This window comes from Eptatretus burgeri, chromosome 4 (genome assembly GCF_056783735.1).
Source record: "Eptatretus burgeri isolate ZD-2024b chromosome 4, Ebu_testis_v1, whole genome shotgun sequence".
In the NCBI taxonomy this organism is placed as follows: domain Eukaryota; kingdom Metazoa; phylum Chordata; class Myxini; order Myxiniformes; family Myxinidae; genus Eptatretus; species Eptatretus burgeri.
In genome coordinates this window covers 29,647,997-29,663,591 of record NC_140964.1, presented here as the reverse complement: position 1 = coordinate 29,663,591, position 15,595 = coordinate 29,647,997, and the positions used below count along the sequence as shown (strand labels likewise).

Genomic DNA, 15,595 nt, shown 5'->3' with positions numbered 1-15,595 from the left:
GGGTATTCTGGAGGAGGATATGTTGTTGGAATCACATATCTTACAGGGTGTAGTGGGGGGGAGGGGGGTGGTCAAGTGAAGTGTCACTGAGTGCAACAGGAGTAAAAGAGGGGTCTGTTTATAAAAAAAAAAAAAAAAACAGTGAAACCGTGATGTTTGCTTTATGGTTATTATATCTTCCATTTGACATTAAATTCAGAAAAAAGGATTTTAGAGCCCTTTAAGATCCATCCATTATCGGGGAGTCTTGAAAATTATTTGCATCATTTTAAAATAATCAATCTGTCAATCAATCTCTCATGTTGTGCTATATAATTTAGAGGTAAAATCTCAACAAAACACTCTCCGAAGAGAACAGGTAAGACGAGAGGCAGTCCTTTTTTGCTGAAACAAAAATAGAGACTACAATCAGTGGTCACAAGGATAAAAGTGTCAAAAATAAATGCACAACACCTCTCAGGGCACTTTAAACCACTCTATCCAACTTTGCTGCCCAATGCATACCACGTGATACTTTCCACACCAACTCATTGAATTCAGAGCAATGTCGATTTCTTTTCAGTCAAAACTGTTTCGTTTCCCCCACCTTACAATGCAGATGGACACCAATGGCTTCATCCTATTCTCTTCTCCCCATTTTCACCTGATTAAGAAGGAGGCAAGGTGTGGTACAATGCTTGATTGCCAAAGGCAATCACTCACAGGTGCCATCATTTTTAATAATCAATCTGCTCCCCAACCAAGCCCTGGAAGATACATTTGTCAATCATGGGGATGGTATGGAAAATAGTTAACTTGCAATATCAACCATAATTAGATATATCTTTCCATGAATTCACCAGAAAGCTGTGAGATGATGGAGGTATTTGCTAATCCATAAGCATGCAAGACCAGAACGATTTTTTTTTGCAACTCCACAATTAAACTTCATTCTAAATCCTTAAAAATATATCACTATGCTGTCGCTGTGTATTACACATCTTGCAAAAGCTGATTCATAATGTGATGTGATGGCATTGAGACAAAGGCAATGAAGTTGTAAAGAAATTTCATTTTTGAACTCAGTCAAAGTTTGACGAGGACATCAAGGCTGTACTTGTGCATATAAGGTTAAAGAAACAATGATTGTTCAAAGCATATCTAACTCTTCGACATGGTCATTAAAAATAAAAAAATTCCATCTTCAGTTGTAGACATTCCTTTGAGTTGGGATGAAAAGGGAACTTTCTGTAAGACAATTGGAATCTACTGAAATTCTCGAGCAAATGTTGTGAATTGCAGTCAAAATAAATAACCGAATGATCTGTCCATTTATCTAATCATCTCAAAGCTAAACAAAAATCTAAATTTAAAAGCAAAAATTCACTTTACATCATCATTGTTGAATTTTTCCTTTTATATTCTTAACTGAAAAGCATGATCAAGCAACAAATACTGCTTCAATAAATTTCCTGGTAATTTCTGTGTAGGCAGACCACAAGCAGCAAGAATGTACACGGAGTGGACAACAAAATGGAAACACCTGGGAAAATGAGGGACACCAAGTAGATTGAAAACAACGGCTTCCACACAGATGTAGCCCATGTGTTAATTAAGTAACTAACATCTCAGCATGCAAAGCATCATGTATAAAAATGCTGCACAGGCCTGGTTGCCTATAATTATGGCAAGCGTAGCTGCAAGAGGAGACCTCAGTGATTTTGAAAGAGGGGTGGTGGGGTGCATTTGGCAGAAGCTTCAGTGATAAAGACGGCTCAACTTGCTGATGTTTCATGAGCAACAGTGTCTAAGGTGATGTCAGAAAAGAACTCAGAGGGAAAGACATAATCAGCAAGTGATATCCATGCATTAATTTTAAGTGCAAAGCAAAGCATGCGAGCAACTGTAGATCAATTGACTGTAAATCTCAACCTGGGGCACGAGCATCCAGTTTCATAAAAAAAACGGTCCACCGAACACTCCACAGAGTGGGATACCATAGTTGAGTAGCGGTGCACAGACCGCTCATCACATCTTACATTGCATGTTTGCGAGTCCAGTGGTACAAAGAGCACAGGCAATGGACTACCGAGCAGTGGAGAAATGTGATATGGTCAGATGAATCATCCTTCACAATCTTCTCAACAAACGGATGAGTGCATAAGTGGTGCCAACCCAAAGAAGTCTACAACCCCGAGTGCTTGGTTCTAACAGTGAAGAGCTCTGATGGTTCTGTATTGTTGTGGGGCACATTTTCCTGGTATTGTTTGGGTGCAGTCATTCCCTTAGAAGGTATGGTCAATGCCAATCGCTACTTAATGGGACTGAGTGATCATCTTCACCACATGTTGCAGCATTTCTCTCTGCCAGGAAGGGCGTCTTCCAGGATGACAATTCCCCCATTCACAGAGCATGTGTGATCGCTCCATGGTTTGATGAGCATGACACTGATGTTATCCATATGACATGGCCTTCTCAGTCACCAGATCTGAACCAAATCGAGCATTTATGGGATATTCTGAAATGACTCCTAAGACAGCGTTTTCCATCTCCATCGAATAGGTGTGAGTTTATTGACTTTCTCATGGAAGAATGGTACTGCATCCCTCCTGCAGAATTCCAGACATTGGTGGACTTTATGCCATGGCTCATATATGCCGTACTGGCTGCATGTGGTAGTGCAATGCCCTTTTTAGTGACTTTCCATTGGTATTTCCATTTCTTTGTCTACTACCAGTGTATGTTTCACAACCAATCATGCACAAAAGGAAAATTTTACCTTAAGTAGCCAATTGAAAATAAAGGTGAAAATTTAAATCATTTAAAGGAAAACAAATTAGCCTGCAATCCATGCTCTTGTGTTCCAAATTACAAGATCCAAAAAGAATGAGCAGTTTTTGAAAGTGATGTGTACAGAACTGCTAATTGGTGTTACAAGATTCCGAAATAAGTCTCTTCACATCAATCATGTATTAGAAGTTCTCAATAAATTTCAATGAAGTTTCACATCACGAAGTTTGCCCTTTGCCAAGGATAATACTCGATAGACAACACTGCTACAGTTAGAACATATAGCAAAGAATGAGTGACAAGGTGTGTGTTGTGGTGGGGGATATAGGGGGAGGAAACAAGGGTGGGCTTGGTCGCAGAAGTGAGCAGAGGCAGACAGGCCTGAAGAGTGGAAATGCCATGGCTTCATGGTCTGACAGAAACAACCCTGCAAGTCGCAGAGAGTAAGCAAGCCAAATCCCAAATGGAACGGTCATATCAAAGGTCTAAATGTTTGAAGAGCACATCTCAACATCACGCTAGAGGTCACCTATCTTAACACGATACTTGTGATTATTGACCTATAAAATGCATAAAGAGATTTGTGGAACCATCCTGGGATATTCAAAAGCACTACTTCATTACTCTCATCACAATCTCGTCATTTATTTTCATTAAGGATCATCAAAGAGCTTGATGATAGGTCACTTGAAGGACAAACTAATTCGAGAACAAGGTGACGGCTTTTCTTTATCAATCAGTTGTCTGACACCAAATATATTTGGAACAACCATTGTATCTACCGTATTTACTCAAATGTCTTCATCACACTGTCAATTAGTGGAAAACAGAAAGCATACATCAGGATGTAAACTTTTGAAGTTGAAATAAGCTTCTCTTTTTAAACAAGTTTGTTTAAAACAAGTAAAACACCATGCGAGTCCGAGCGTCGGGAAAACTTCCAATGTCTGTTCCAGCAAAATATGATGCCATGAGCAACAAACGTTGTTTTAGTGGAGCATTTGCCGTAAACAAACTCGAGCAACCTTATTTCTATGTTGCCATTGATAGCCGCCAAAATAAACAAAGACGAAAGAGGGTTAGTGAAAATAAGCCAACATAATAAGTTGGCCATGGTACTGAAGGCAAAGGTTTGCTACTGTTGTTCAAAGGACCTTCAAAATGATTTTAAACAAAGACAAAAGATAGCCAACGTAATGGTCCACCAAAGGAAGAAGTTGTCCTGAGAACAATGCTCTGTCCAATTATTTCACCAGGACAAGTTTGATGTATCCTCAGGAATCGAAGCTAACTTGAGCACACTACCGGGCTTCTAAATAAGTTATAGCTCAACGTATTCGACTGAATATAACATGTACCTCAAAGATGAAGCAACAGAAAGCTTTACAGCAGATTATTCCATAAAATGATGTTAACCAATTGGCCTTATTTATGTACAACAAAATTCCTGTTAATTGTCCACAGATATAATTAAAAGTCCTGCCAGTGTAACTGCATGTGGTATTAATAAAGACATTTTTTATGTTTTCATGAACTCAATCGAGTTGTTTGTTCACAGTGTGTAAAGTTGTGGGTGAATATTTGATTCATTCTCATTAGAAACCACTTGGATTGAGAATTAATGTCGCAAACTCAGAAATGGCTCTTTCTGTGACATGTCTAAGAAAATTTAAATGACATGGGGTATTTCACCCCAACACTTTCAAAAATGTCTGTCACTTTGACACAACAACAACAACAACAATAACCATCCTTCCCATCCATCCTCGATTCCACAGTTTAAGAAAAAGAAAACTCGTCGTCTTGGAAATGTCTGCTCTGATGATGAAAGCAAGAGAGCAATTTTGGTGCTTTCATGTCGACAGCATCATTGGATAGATCTGAAATTGATGTAAAAAAATAAAAAATAAAAAATATAGACATCAATCGAAAGGGTCGTCCCAAATTTTCAACTTTTTCACTGCACTGTACTTCAAAGAGTAGCGTTTCTCAAGACCCCCCCACCCCCAACTGCCCAAATTAATACTTTTCAACATTTTTTTCTCTAAAAATGGAATCAGACTTTCTTTTCAAGTGAAAACAAAATACAGTACAATAGCACGTGTACGGACCTTAGATTATTATATAAAACCAGATTTTATACTGCACCATCACTTTTTTGCCTTCATGGGTGATATTTTTATTCTCCCACTGACCATTTCACTTTCATGTTTTCAAATTTCAAAACTTTACGAGATGAAGCTATGAGGAGCAGTTGAAGGAGTCAGGATTTTATATATTGCAAAGGAGACAATTGCTTTGAGAGAAATGAGATGTGATTGAGATGTTTAAGTGAATGAAGGGTATGGAATAGATGAAGTGGAGTTCAGAGTGGACAGTGTTCAGATCAAGGGCTTTAATTTGAGGGTAAAGAAGATGAGAGTTACGGCAGTTTTAAGGCAGGGGGTCTTTCAGTCGCAGAGTGGCTAATGCGTGGAATGGTCTCCCGGGAAAGGTAGTGCCAGCAGAGAAGGTGGATATGTATAAATGGGATTTGGATGGGTACCCGGATCCATTGGAGATAGAGGGGTATGGGGATTGGCTTGTGTGCAAGGCATGCAGCTCATGTGGGGATGGGTGATGATACTGGGGTTGGTGCAGTGCAGGCATGATTGCTCAAATGGCTTCCTCCTGCACCAAAGGTGTGTGTGTGTGTGTGTGTGTGTGTGTGTGTGTGTGTGTGTGTGTGTGTGTGTGTGTGTGTGTGTGTGTGTGTGTGTGTGTGTGTGTGTGTGTGTGTGTGTGTGTGTGTTACTGTGGTCAGGCATACACACATTATATAATGGACACGCCTGCATTGATGAAATGTCCGTACGTGATTTACAAGGTTTTTATGAATGGCTGTGGATAATTATACACTGCATTTCACAATCTCCGTGAACTCATTCAGCAACGAGTGGGGCGTTCTATGTTTTATATGCTGGTGTCCATGAAAAACCCATACCCTATATCTATGTGCGATAGCGAAGCAGCCATGACTGTAGTTGTCGGTAATGATCAAACACACTGTCAGGTCAAAGGTCAAGAGAGTGCGCACACTCATTGAACATTATACTTTAAACAATGAAGACACACACACACACACCAGACTATCAAATCCAATTTGAATGCAAACACGAAGACAGCAAGCAAGAAAAGGTCTGCCTAACCCACCTTGCAATTTTTTTTCCAAGACAGGTACGAATAGAAGATGTCACACGTGAAACCAAAATAGCTGTTGGAACAGATGCTCATCTCCCGATGGAGGGCAGTCGTAGTTTCGGTGAATTTGATGATAAAGTTTGATTTTCAGTTTTATTCGATGGAAAATTGGAGATGGAAGGGCCTGAGAGGCCTGATAACATGAGTGCATTAACACAGTTGAAACTATGTATAATGAGCAAGTCCTGAATTGATGAAAAATGTTCCATTGGTTTTTGTCCAATGAAAGAACCTGTAAACCCTTTTAGACACTAAAGGGGTTTAAAAGGGTCGAGCAGTCTACAGGTCTATAGGATTAAGGGGTCCATCCATCCATCCATTGGGATCACAAAACCGTCTGAAAGCGTCCGTAAATGAAAATATCGAAAAATAAGTACAGATTTGTTGTGCTCACTACAGATGAGAAACCCGAGACAATGGGGACAATGGGAGTTCATGTTGCAACTGCTGCTATTATTATTTACGTACATATGAAGCAGGTTTGTTCTTGCTTACATTGTGTAAGCATACCCCAGTCATTGATGGGTAAACCTTCAGCAGATGAATAATATTTGGACCTTCAACAGATGGATGTTTAAGCCTTCAACAGATGGATAATTGGTGTGCATATGAGCTTAATTGGTCAGGTCAGGTCAGGAATGGGAGCATGACCCCAGAGCAGCGCGTCGCTGCATCCACTTTCCGTCGGTACTCTCGGGGCCTCTGTCTGGCCATCCCCCAGGCAGATGCCTGGCCCACCCCCATCTCCTTGAGATGCCGATCAACCTGCTGCAACCATGAGACACGTCATCAGTCCATTGGCCTCCTCCACTCAAGAGGCTCCCTCGCTGAGAGAATCTGGTGAGCAGGATCAGTGTCAGGAAAACGAGCCACATGTCCATACAGCCGCAGCTGACAGACTATGCAGGTAAAAATCTCATTTAGGTCTTTCTCAGCAACCACTCGTTGGACACAAAATCTGACCAGCGATAGCCAAATTTTCTCCGAAGAGACCTGGTACCAAAGGAATTAAGTCGCCATCTCAGATCCCTGGTCAGAATCCAAGTCTCACATCCATAGAGCAAGACTGGAAGCACCAAGGACCTGAAGGCTTGGACTTTCGTCCTCCCGCACAGGTACCGGCCGTGCCACACCCCATGATCCATTGGATCTATGACTCCACAGGCCCGACCCAGACGTCTGTTGACCTCTGGCTCACAACCAGCAGAGACAAGAATATCATGGCCAAGGTAAGTGAATCTCTCCGTGACCACAACATCTTCAACACAAACAGGTACAGACAGGATATCAGAATCCAAGATGTCATTGAAAGCCTGGATCTTAGTTTTGACCCAGGAAACCCATAATCCCAGCATGTCCGACTCCTCATCTATCACCTCGAGGTCCCCCAAAAGGATATCTAGAGTCTCCGCAAAGATGACTGCCTCATCTGTGAAATCAAGATCAGAGATCTTGGCATTCCCAAACGATGCACCGCAGCTTTATCTCTCAATCATCCTCCCCAGAATCCAGTCCATACGAGTGCTGAAAAGTGTGGGGGCCAGTACACACCCCTGACAAACTCCAGTAACAACTGGAAATAAGTCAGAGATGGTACCACCACATCTCACAGCACTCTCAGGACCAGAGTATAGTTCAGACATCAGATCGATCAGTTTTGGTGGCACCACACAAAGATCGAGAATTCTCCAGAGGGCATCCCGATTCACTGAATCAAATGCTTCACAGAGATCAACATAGGCTGCAAAGAGCCCCTGCTGAAACTCTCGTCTGCATTTGGTGAGGACCCGAAGAGCAAGGATACGGCCAATCGTTGACCTCTTTGGTGTTAAGCCTGACTGCTCTGGATGCTGGTGGTGCAAAGACCTTGCCCGGCACTGAGAGCAGCATTACCCCTTAGTCGTTCTTGCCATCTTGGCAATCACCCTTCCCTTTCCAGAGAGGGACAACAAGGCCCCTCTTCCAGTCAGTTGGGATGATGCCTGTGTTGCAGGCAGAGCACAGAACTGCATGCAACGACACGAGTACAGCATTTCCACCAGCCTTGAGAAGTTCAGCATGGATGTTACAGATCCCAGGAGCTTCACCCCATTTCAACCGGTTCACTGCAGCCTGTGTTTTCACAAACAAAGGTGGACCACAGTTGATGGAGGGTCAGCAAGTTATTGTAACACCCCTGACATCCAACTCGACAGCTGGCGGATCAGCCTCGTACAACCACTCAAAGTAACCGGCCCAGCGGGCCGTCACTTCGGACTCCTCTGTCAAGAGCCCACCACCCTCTGCTCTAACTGCAGTATACCGAGGGATGGGCTTGGACGAACACAAGACTAGAAGAGTATCTGGCCTGGGACACTGATCAACTACAGACTCGAGAATGGCATCGAATGCATCCTTCACGGTGAGATCACTCGCCTCAGTCAGAGCATATTCAGAGACCAGGGAAATGACAACAAAGGAGTGACTAATCCTTAGTCTCATCATACGCTCGTTCACCGGAGTTTCCTCAATTATCATTGGGGTCAGCTTATTGGACACAGCTGCAGTAACTCCTTGGGCAGGGTAAATATCAGAGCAACCAGACCAATAGTAGGTGTAACCACCCACCATGATCTCGTCGCAATCCTGTCTCCGAACTTCAGAGAGTGCTGCAATATCAATGTCTAAATGCTTGAGCTCAGATAATAACAGAGACAGGTGATCATCCTCACTTCAGGATAGTACATTGCAGGCACCCACCTGAAGGGACTACCTCAGCTTAACCCAGGAGACCACCATCTGGTGGACGACACCTCAGCATCACCCCGACAAACTCTCCCGCAATCTGACCCGGGAAGGTTACCCCGTGGTTTCCTTCTCATCAAAAATTGTGGGTCCCAAAGGCTTTGCCCCAATCCCGTCATCCGGTGAGCTGCCCTGTGAAGGGAAGCTGCATAGGAGGTAGTCCCACGGAGTGGGTTTTCAGATTTTTTTTCTGCTTTTGGAATGTTTTGCAGAATGAAGGGTTTTACGGTGGCCGCAGTGCAAATCCTGACACCAACCTCCTAATGAAAAGTAACCCAACTGCAGGAGGACATCAACAGACACAGTTGGGCACAAGATATGGATAGCCTTTGGCTCACAAATGTGCTGTATAACTGATTGGGTTTTCGTATATCATGCCTCGCCCGCTAGGGGTGGCAGGAGTGTACTTCCAGTCGCGCAATAAAGCGGAGTTGATGCTGGCGCGCTTGCTTCTCGTGTTCCACTGCACCTCGTACACTCTAGTTGGCTGACGAGGATGGTTGAAAACGGACTTGTGCCCGTTTTCGTCGGAGACGACTTCGAATTGTTTTCAGAACAATTGAGATGCTATTTCCACGCGAATGATGTGGTCGACGAGAGCAAACAGAAGTCGATCTTGCTCGCTTCGCTTTCGGCGGAGCATTATTGACTACTGCGTGATTTGGTGGCGCCGGACAAGCCCCGTGATGACTGGCTGTCATTTCAGAACATTGTGGAGAAGATGAAAGCACACATGGCGCCGGAGAAGTCATTACAGCTCGCTCGATACCAGTTCGATCGCCTCTCGAAAGGGGCAGAGGAACGCGTCGCTGATTTCGTGGCGCGGATTAAGCATTCTTCCATGGCATGAAAGTTCACGGCGGGGGAGCGTCCAGCGCGGCTCAGGGATCGTTTTATCACTGGTTTACAAGATGCGAAGATGGTTTCGGCAGTTCTACGGCTGAAGGGTGAAGCCATTACATTTGACTCGGCGGTCAGCACGGCTACAGCGGTCGAGCAGACTCGCAGGGATGTTCGAGCCATCACCGGCCACGCGGGGTCGCGAGCACGCTCGACCTTCGATGCGGGTCGGACGTCGCCGCGCGGCCGCAAGTGCGGCGAATTGGCCCTGCGGATGTGTTTGGGATGCAGAGGTCGACACCTGCGCCGTGCGTGCCCGTATAAAGGCACCGTGTGTTTGAACTGTCACAAGGTGGGTCATCTGAAGCGTGTGTGCCGTGGAGCGCCGGCCACCGTTAAGGTCATGGACGGCGATGTGCGAGGCGACCTGGGGCAGAACCGGCGGCCGTTGATGGGCCTGTTTTCAATTGGCCCGGCGGTGGCGCGCCCGATGACGGTGGAAGTCGAAGTGAACAAAACGCCGATCACGTTCCAGGTCGATACGGGAGCGGCTGTGTCGATCATCGGCGAACAGACCGCGCGTAGACTCAACGGCCTGAAGCTTATCAGGTCCAACCTCACGCTGTTCACGTACATCCGCGAGAAGATAATGCCAGTCGGGATGGCAGACATGTCTGTACAGTACCAAGGCCAGGTCGCCACGCTTCGGGTGTACGTCGTGCGAGGGAGGGGACCGTCTCTCCTCGGCCGAGATTGGTTGGCCCGCATCAGGCTAGACTGGGCCGCAGTTCACCTTGTGCAACCCGTGCCGAGCCGGTGGGAGGATCAGTTGGAGAAGATTCTTCAAAGATATCAAGGTTTGTCTTGGGAAACTCAAGGGCATAGAGGCAAAACTCTTCCTGAAGGAGGGGGTGGTTCCTCGGTTTTGTAAACCACGTCCGGTGCCGTATGCCCTGCGGGACAAAGTCAAGGGTGAACTGGATAGGCTGGAGGCCTGTGGAGTGATCGAACGGGTGTCGTGCTCAGATTGGGCCACCCCAGTTGTCAAGGGGCTGAAACGGAATGGAGACGTCCGATTGTGCGGGGATTTCAAATCCACGGTTAACCCAGGGCTCAGCGTGGAGCAATATCCACTGCCATCAATCGATGAAATATATGCGCGATTGGCGTGGAGTCAATACTTCACGAAGCTGGACCTGCATGATGCATATTTTCACCTGCCGATGGATCCCGGGAGTTGCCAGCTTTTGACAATCAACACGTGTCAAGGACTCTATCGATATACCCGACTCTGTTTTGGGATTGCTTCGGCCCCAGCTTTGTGGCAGAAAGCCATGGACCAGGTTTGCATTGGCCTGCCCGCTCAGACCTACCTGGACGATGTGCTCATTGCGGGGAAAACGGCGGACGAGCACCTTGCGAACATTGCCCAAGTGCTGACAAAGCTAGAAGCGTGCGGCCTGCGCTTGAACAGGGACTAGTGCGCGTTCTTCAAGTAGCGCTTGGAATACCTCGGGCACAGCACGCCGGAGGGGCTGTTGAAAGGTCCTCGGAAGGTGGAAGTGATTCAACACATGCCACCGCCTCGCGACAAGACGCAGCTGCGCTCGTTCATAGGTATGGCCCAGTATTACCAAAGGTTCGTGCAAGGGCTCAGCTCACAACTTGCGCCGTTAACATGGTTGCTCAGGACGGACGAGCGCTGGGCTTGGGGGCCTGCACACCAGGCGTCGTTCGACCGCGTCAAGCGGCTGCTCACAGAGGATACGGTCCTCGTACACTACGAGCCTGCGCCTCCGCTCCTATTGGCATGCGACAGCTCTGCATATGGCATCGGGGCAGTGCTCTCCCACAGGATGGACGATGGTTCCGAGCGGCCTGTTTGTTTTGCATCCCGGACCCTGTCTGCAGCAGAGTGGGGATATGCCCAGATCGAGCGTGAGGCTCTTAGCCTCGTCTGGGGTGTGCGGAGGTTTCATCAATACCTGCTGGGGCGGCATTTCACTTTGCAGACGGATCACAAACTGCTTCAATTCATCCTGAGACCCGAACACGGGGTGCTGGTGGTAGCGGCCGCGCGAATACAGCAGTGGTGTCTGTTTCTTGGTGCTTACGATTATGATATTCAGTTCCGAAGCACTGAAAAGCATGCTAACTGCGACAGGCTCTCACGCTTGCCATGTGCGGAGGGTCCAGCTGCGTCTGAGTTGGCCGACTGGGTCGATGTGTTCGCGCTGGGCCAGGTCCAAAGCGGGCCGGTCACGGCCAGACAGGTCGCCGTGGAATCGGCTCGTGATCCGGTGCTCGCCCATGTCGTCCAGGCGATTTCTACGGGGAAGTGGAGCGATCTGCCTTCGACACCGGCATTTCAACCTTTCACGTCACGCGCATCGGAGCTGTCGTTGGTCCAACGGTGCGTTATGTGGGGAATGAGGACGGTGATTCCACTGAAGTTCAGGCAGCGGTGTTTGGAAGAACTGCATGTCAGTCACCTTGGCGTCGTGAAGACCAAGAGTCTTGCTCGTAGCCTGTTGTGGTGGCCGGGGTTGGACAAAGACATTGAGCAGTTGGTTAAACGTTGCGCCATGTGCCAAACAGATGCTGATAACCCGCGTCGAGCTTCGGGACTATGGCCGACCCCAGACAGAGCCTGGCAGAGGGTCCATGTAGATTTTGCGGGGCCGGTTAATGGCAAAATGTTTTTGATTGCAATCGATGCATTCTCTAAATGGTCGGAGGTTGTAGTAATGCAGCATACATCAGCAAACATTACAGTAGAGAAACTGCGGACGATCTTTGCTAATAAAGGGTTACCGGAGATCGTGGTCTCTGATAATGGTCCGCAGTTCATCGCAGGTGTATTTGATGAGTTTATGCGCCAAAATGGTATTCGACATCTAAGGTCCGCACCGTATCATCCTGAGATGAATGGGCAAGCTGAGTCGTTTGTTAAGATGTTGAAATAGGCTTTGCGCAGGGGGGTGGGGGTTGCACCTGTGCAGATAGTGGTCGATGTCTTTTTGCTCCATTACAGGAACGCAGTTCATCCTGTCACGGGTGATTCTCCTGCCATTCGTCTCTATGGACGGGCATTGCGGTCCAGACTGGATTTGCTGCGACCTGGAGGGTCGGGGAGTGGGGCGGTGTTGCGTCTGACACGGCTGCGCGGCTTCGATGTGGGACAGCGGGTAATGGTGCGCGATTATTTCCACGGTTCCAAATGAGTGCCGGCTGTGGTCTCTGTTGTACTGGGGCTGACGAATTGCATGGTGCGGACTGATGGTGGGGATGTGTGGAAGCGGCACGTGGACCAAATGCATGATCGCTGTCCAGCGTCACCCCCCCCCCCACACCTCCCCAGGCTGAACGATGTGGGACCCCCACCTGTAATGTCGCCGGCACCTGACGTTGTATCGCCAGGGCCGGATGTGCCGACGTCCAGGGGGTCTTCGCCTGATGCTGTCCTACCCGGGGACGTCGGGCAGGCTGGTCGGCCGGGGGCGGTTGTTATTGCGGATGGCGCGAGTCCGGCGAGGGTGTCACCTCGACCGAGCCAGGAGGCGTCTGAGCCTGAACTGTCTGGCGGCGCTGCCCGTACGAGGTGGGTCAGGGTGCGGCCGCGGTACTTGGAGGATTATGAGTGTTGATGGGTTTCAGGTGGTCATGTTATGATTGTCCGTTCATCATTTGACTTGTCATTTTACGAGGGGAGGAGTTTGCTGTATCATGTGATTGGGTTTTCGTATATCATGCCTCGCCCGCTAGGGGTGGCAGGAGTGTACTTCCGGTTGCGCAATAAAGCAGAGTTGATGCTGGCGCGCTTGCTTCTCGTGTTCCACTGCACCTCGTACACTCTAACAAAGAGCTCCTCCGCCCTTTGACAGGTTTGATTCTTCGTCCTGCTAGGTGTCCATATCATACACCCTCCTTAATTGGGGAGATTGGTAAAATGCTGGCTGAAGTTGGCTGGACACTTGATGCAGATGGAAGAAGAGAGAATGGCAAAGAAAGCGGATCGGTTGAGGGATCGAGGTGGGAGGAAAAGAGTAGACCACGGCTGGGATTGGAAGACTGTGTGCGGAGGGATATCAATAAGGTAAGGGTGGTTGGAAAGTGGAGAGAGATGGCTGAGGACAGAGGGAAGTGGAGGAGTATTATGGTCAAGACAGGGCTAAAGTTTGGTACCTTTCAGCCTCATTCTTATGAAGGAAAAATAAAACGAAGAAGAAGAAGATGGATAATAATCCAACAAAAATATGCTGTTCAGGCACGTTTCAAATTCAATGTGGACTCAAGGAGGACATGGAATCTGTCACGCTTCTGTGAAAATTATCAGCAACACAAAGGTTTGCAAATGCTTCACAAGAAGCTCAAAGAAAAGTTAATGGAGAAATACAGTAAATAGTTACATCCAGTACAGTAATCATCTACAACATGGAAAACTTTATCTAGCTATCGTCAAACAAAAAACAAAAAACACAAAAGTTGTGGATAGAAAAAAAAAAAAAAAGGACCAGCAAAAAGTCGAAGGTCATTGAAAGTTGAAAATAGCATTTTCTTGCTTGAGGGTAAAATGTAAGAATTTTTTTTTGTTCAACTCAACGTTGATGTTCACTCATTGGAAAGAAACTCGTGAAATTTTCATCAGTACATTCTGGCCTGAAATTAGTCCCATAATTTGTCTACTTCCACCGGTTTCCCCAAAACAACAGAGGGCCGAGATCATCAAAGTTAACGATGCACCGCCGGGAACATACAATATCAATTCACTACCTTGAAATCAGCAATGCTGCTGGATTCTCGTTGGAAAGGTATGACATACTCGAAGCCAGTCCAAGTATAAAACCCCGTTGTCACGAGCCAGCCTGGCAAGGGAATTGCAACCTGTCCCTGGCACGGGCATGAAAATGGCAGTTACTCCACCTTACACCTGGTGGCACACAGGTATTCATCACATCTGAAATGCCAGGCAGAAATCCTGATGAACATCTTGTGACAGGCCAAACACAGGGGGGCTCAATCTATGGCATATCCCTGTATCTACAATGGACCTGAACATCAGCCTGTAGTCGGGTTTCCTTCACAACCAAAGCATGTGTAGCCATTTTGGCTGCTTCTTTCGCTTTTGAGAGGCTCACATACTTGAGCTCTCGTGCTGTTTATCTCCCGAGAGTCGATGGATGAAATAGCACATTCAAGTTTCATAATTTGCTCAAATTTACGAGGTGCATACAAAAGGTTTGATGAACGAGGTGCTCAGAATTTCCCAATGCACGTCAACATTATTTGATATTTTTCCATATATTCTGGTTTTTATGCACCATACTCTGTTAAAGAGCGTTAGTGATGCCGCAGCAATTTCTTAGAAAGGATTATACTCGCTGGTGTGCCATTGTCTTCCCAGCAGTAGTTAGGGAAGGAATTTGGAATTTGTTCAGGGTGCCGGCGATAGCTCTACTACTCTTCACGAAGGACACCGTAGGATCTTTAACATCCAACAACTAATGCCGGTAGACGGAACACCCAGCAAAACGTTCATCCGAGGGACGGCACACACATTGATGAATCACCGTGCCTGTGAAACAACAGTTTATAGCAATATGGGATTCGCGAACCCAAGGCAGACATCTTACAGGCAAGTGAGTGTACCTCTCGGTCAAGGTCATCCTTTTAGCCCTTTATGACACTTTGAGGGCGGGGGAGGGTGGGAGGTGGAGGTGTTTTCCGTATACAAGTATACAGTACTGTATATAATTAGTAAGGAAATATATAAATGCTGATATATATATATATATATATATATATATATATATATATATATATATATTATACATATTATATAATCATATGGTTTTGGGCATGTGTTGAACTATTGTGAGAATCTTGTTTGTGGAACTTTAATAATGCCCCCACATCAGAAGCATTCCAGTTTGGTTGAAATTATGATTTATATGAGAAAGGG

General features: G+C 46.4%; 1 long non-coding RNA gene across 1 annotated transcript in view; it reads right to left on the bottom strand.

Moving 5' to 3' along the window:
* Nucleotides 1–224: 224 nt before the first annotated feature.
* Nucleotides 225–15,595, bottom strand: part of LOC147027716 (uncharacterized) — an 82,252-nt gene continuing 66,881 nt past the window's right edge. The window contains exon 4 of the long non-coding RNA XR_015056896.1: nt 225–1,227. This is a non-coding gene — a long non-coding RNA (uncharacterized LOC147027716). The remainder of the gene's footprint in view (nt 1,228–15,595) is intronic.